Source organism: Trachymyrmex septentrionalis, unplaced genomic scaffold (assembly GCF_001594115.1).
Source record: "Trachymyrmex septentrionalis isolate Tsep2-gDNA-1 unplaced genomic scaffold, Tsep1.0 scaffold197, whole genome shotgun sequence".
In the NCBI taxonomy this organism is placed as follows: Eukaryota; Metazoa; Arthropoda; class Insecta; order Hymenoptera; family Formicidae; genus Trachymyrmex; species Trachymyrmex septentrionalis.
This window is the reverse complement of record NW_017305146.1, coordinates 29,833-35,060: the sequence shown is the minus strand read 5'-3', so window position 1 is coordinate 35,060 and position 5,228 is coordinate 29,833. Positions and strand designations below refer to the sequence as shown.

The 5,228-nt window shown below is 25.6% G+C and overlaps 1 protein-coding gene and 1 pseudogene across 1 annotated transcript in view; both read left to right on the top strand.

The window, feature by feature from the left end:
- The window catches only part of LOC108747266, a 1,489-nt pseudogene extending 325 nt beyond the window's left edge, over positions 1–1,164 (top strand).
- Positions 1–3,077, top strand: part of LOC108747297 (40S ribosomal protein S7) — a 19,066-nt gene extending 15,989 nt beyond the window's left edge. Inside the window, exon 6 of the mRNA XM_018484692.1 lies at positions 3,067–3,077. The gene's annotated coding sequence lies outside the window, so the exon portion shown is untranslated. The remainder of the gene's footprint in view (positions 1–3,066) is intronic.
- Positions 3,078–5,228: the final 2,151 nt, after the last annotated feature.

Sequence of the window (5,228 nt, the reverse complement as noted above, 5' to 3'; positions counted from 1 at the left end):
TATATAATATTAGAAAATAATACTGATTGTCAATACAATAACTATTATATAATATTATAATAAACTAAATATTACTTAAATTATGTGTGTGTATGTATAATTTTGTGATATTTTAATAACGTCTTAATGACATCTCTAATGTTAATAAAACATAAAAGCATTATTAATTATAATGTCATTCTTAATTATTTAAGACATCATATTGCCAAAATATTACTGTGATATTTCGACTGTGTAACACAGTATCTGACTGTGTCCTTGCTGGAAAGCACCAATAATAAGACAGTTTTTAGCTTGAGTCTTTTTAACAGAAATTCAAAGAATTCCTTTTAGGAGGAAAAAAATACTTGAGCTAAGGATGAGCATTTTAATTAACACTTAAAACTGTGTAATACATTGTTCTTGATTTTAATTCATTAACAACAAATATAGCGACTAATATTTTGTGTACTTAGTTAATATTGCACACATTTGTCTCTAATAATTTTTGTCTTGATATAGCATACAAGTGATCTCACAATAAAAGTGGAGGGTCAAAGTATCTTTGTGCATAAAGCTATTTTCAAAATCCGCTGTTCGTATTTTAGAAACATGTTTCGATATGATTGGTCGAAAAACAATCAAAGGTAATTATTTAACAAAGGATCATTGTTATTTAAATAAAAATTACCAAATTTTGATAGTGTCATCAATTTTCCTATGTCATCTACAAAGCCTTCCTGAAATACTTATGCTCTGGCATGATCAATTTACCTATGGAGAAAGCGACAGGTAAGTCGAATACATCATAAACCAGTTATTGGCTTGAGTGTCGGAATAATGTCTTTTATTATAGAACTTTTGGACTTTGCTGATGCTTACTGCGAGAATAATCTCATGAAGCACTGCATTCAGATAATAAAGCAAGGAATTAGCGTATCGAACGTTGCTTACTTGTACAGCGTTGCAGTTTAATACAATGAAGAGGTAATTAAACATTATCTTTATTAACGCTTAGTAATAGTTCATTAACCTAATATTTAGGAGCTAGAAGAATTTTGTATTAGGTTTGCTATTAATCATATGATGGCTGTGACACAGACGGAAAGTTTTGCAAATTTGGATGGGAATACGCTAAAAACTTTTATAATTAAGTCAGGCAAGGCTGGTGTGTTTCAGATGTAATAAGTCTAGCTATCTTAAAAACAATGCGCCTCGATAAGAACGAAAATTGCTAAATATGTCAGTTGCTACACGAACAATCACAATACATATAGAATTCTGATTCGCGTATTCTGATGAAATATTCCGAACATTTTGTTTCCTTAATAACAGTCGTGTAAATGATAAATGGATCCGAAGTGTCCAAATGTGACGATTGTATTGTGTCGCGCGATTCGATAAATAATTCACGCGAGAAATTTCTTGATTTATCTCGAAAAGTGTGAGAAAGATCTTGTAATCTTGCAAAAGTACCTGTGATTATTTTAGAATTTTCATGAAAAAAAGAAAACTTATTGAGACAAGTTGATCATATCTGTGATAGTGCCATTATTAGCGTAACGAATCGATTTATCTTTTTTTATTTTATATCTTTTTATTACTTAATGTTTTAAAGTAAAAATACTCAAGCTGATACATCGAGTGTTCAGAACAATTTTTTGTTCTAAAAAATTTTATATATTTATAGTTATTATTTTATAATAATTTTTATAATTACAATTTTTAGCACATTATGTTATAGTTTATGCCGACTATTATCTTTATGAGATGAATGACTATAATAATAACGAACCTTTCTTTTTTTTCTAAAACAAAATTATATAGTTTCTAATAAAGTATTTTTCATTTGATTTTTTAATTTTCATTTATTATTTATTAAAAATTATATCTCAAATAAAAAAGGGTTAAAATACATTCTGATACTAAATTACTAAAAAATTATAAATTATATAAAATTATTATAAAAATTTATATATGTGCGTTTGTGCTTGCATTTGGTGTTAGAAACAATCCATTCAAATCCTTGTTAAAATTATGTTAAATTTTTAGCATTTTTAAGTATTATAATATATATAATTTTACATATAATGTGATTATGATATTTAAATATTTTTGTATAATCGATATTTAATATTTCTTAATGTTAAAATAACACAATTTACGAGTAAATATACAAATAAGAAAATGTGTTTTAAAATTTTAGATAAACGAATAAAATACGGATGAACGAATAACGAACCTTACGTTCGTTTACAACTAAATTTGACGCAAAGACGAAATAACTTGAATTTTTGGAAGTTTTAAAAAAAATAACCGAGGGAAAGAATCGAAGTCCTTGGGTGTACGATTGTAGTACCAGAGAATGATTTTGACCAGTAATGCCATCTTCATGTTGAGGCTCAAAACTTTTCAGACGACCTTCGTAGATATGAACAATTTTTTTACATTTCTTTAAGCTTGATTTTTTTCTAAAACAAACTATACGAAAATTATCCTTTTATTATAATATGTTTAATTAATATAAATTTTTTCAAAAATTTTTAAACACTTTTAAAATAATAAATAAATTTTTTTTGAACGTTTTAAGCCTATTCTGCAATGTGCTCTTTGTTTCTTATTTTTTGTGTTTTATCTTTTGCTTTTTCCCCTCTTTGCGACCGTTTTAATGACAATTTCTTGCTCTTTGTTTCCTATTTCTTCCGAATTTTTATCCGTCCGTTAATTTTTATCTCGGGCAATAGAAAACGAAAAACCAGATAAGAAGCAAAAGACAAGATGTAAAAAATAACAAAAAACAAGAAGCAGAAAGCAAAAAGCACATTGTAGAATAAGTTTAAAAATCAATTACATTAAAAAAAAACATTTTTTCTCTCTTATTCTTTTCCTATGTACTTTTTAATTTTGAAGTCAAAAAACATTAAAAAGAAATAAATTTTTATACAATAAAATTTTACAAAACAAAAAAATTAAATAAATTTGGCTTGCATGTTATGGAAAAACAATATAAACTCGAAATAGAATACGGCCAAAGACGAGCTATTACATTGGATATTAAATAATATAAATTAATTTAATGTGTTTAAGTTAATATTAAAGAAACGCGAAACTAGTTTTGACTTACACAGTCGCATTTAGATTAATCGAAACATAAATTATAACATAGAAACTGATGTAATAAATATCACAATGATAAAAATTAATAGAGTTACACCAGTTGTAATAAAAACGTCCACGATGTTGTGATGTATAATCTATTAACATTTATACTCTCTTGTGATATCCTCATTTATTATAAAATCACACTGATTATGCTCCCATTATAATTTCCTGTTGATTATGCATAAATATTTAATGAGAAATCTAATGAGATATCACAAAAAATTAAACAATGCAAAAGTTTGAGGAACTGATTGCATAATCTAAAATAAAAATGGAGCAAACTTACAATTTAATAAAACGATAGACTATAATTATTGTATAATTTCTACTTCTTGTAATAAATAAAAATGATAAGAAAACAGTATATAATGATGGAATACTAATAATAAATAAAACGATGAAATAAAATAAAATTTTTACTTCTATCAATAATATAAATGGTCGAGAAATGACAGATAACTTTTGACTCATGGTGCAAGTATTACTTCCATCATGCTTCGACGAATAATAAAAGCCAAATGAACTAACTTCAAATATAAACAATTAATATGCGTTATTATAAATTTTATCAAGTATGTGGAAATATGTCTCATCTAATTATAGACATGTATCTTCGTTTGAGTTAATCTTGTTTTTTTGAGCTTTGAATCATCTCCGATATTAATCTTTTGTAATAATTTTATTTAGTATCCAATATTTTCACATCGTACCAAACGAATGATTAAATTCAAGCATATGATTTGTAACAACTGAGTGTTTTGAAATATCTTAATTTAAGTTTCTTTTATGTTCAGAGACACATGTTTTTAACTGTCTCTTAGAACTATCACACATAAAATGACTGCTGCATAATCGCATATGGACCAATGAGCATCTTATGTAAATCGATATGGCGTTTTTATGTCGGATATTCATTGGTCTAGCAGCTTATACTGTGGTTATGCAACTTATGTCATTTTGATCCGATTTTTCATTACTTCGTTAACTTGTGCTTAGGCTAACTTGATATTTTATCTAATGGTGTTTATAATAACATAGATGAAGCTGATTGGATGAAATATTAGATTAAGTTTAACCAGATAATGAAAAACCGGGCTTTTGTGTGTGATGGTCTTAATTAGTCTGGCCAACATATGACGAGTCATTACAAACAATTTTATAAACTACATTATTATTACATTTCATCGAATCGCTATCTTTATGTCTTTTTATAAAAGAATTAAGTTTACTCAATATTCTGTATCCGATCAAAAACTCATTTATATCGATAGTTGAAGATACAATTTCAGAAATATTTTAATGTAAGGAAAAGTTTTGATTCTTCTTTCATTATTATTTATATCTAATTTAGAACCATCAAGTTTTGTAATAATCAACATCCTCTATTTTATTAAAAATCAAGCCTATTGGATATTCATTATTTAATATTATTTCAACAACAAAATGTAAATTCTTTTGGTGACATGTTGGACAATAATACAGTTGTATCTACCAAACTGTACATTATACAAAAAAATTAATATTCTTATAAAAAAATTATCGTCTATCATTTTTCCAAAACTCATTAAATGTACTCTTTAAAATATTTATTTGTTACATTTAATTCGATAATAGTTCATTAAATTACAGAACTTTAAAACAAAATTATTTTTTAAAATATCAAATTTAATTTGATTTAATTTAGAAACAAGATGTCAAATATGAAAGTGCCAGTTTAAAATTCTATTTTTCCTCTTAAAATACATTTAAAAAAATTCTTCAACGATTTTTTCGCACTGAGATATTTAACTTTCCGTAAAATTTCAAAAAATCACGTGTTCAAACATTTGACTAACATACGTATATGTACACATACACACACGCGCGCACGCACGTACGCGTGTACTATATACTTATATATGTCTTATGTTTATTTTACATTAAACGCAATAAACATTAAGTGATATCGAATGAAAATTTTGTTTTTTTATACGTAATAATCTAAAATAGAACTTTTATATTATTTTTAATTCATTTCTTTGCATTTAGTATACTAGATTATTTATATTACATTAGATTTATTTTACATTAAAATATTTTCAAGTAAA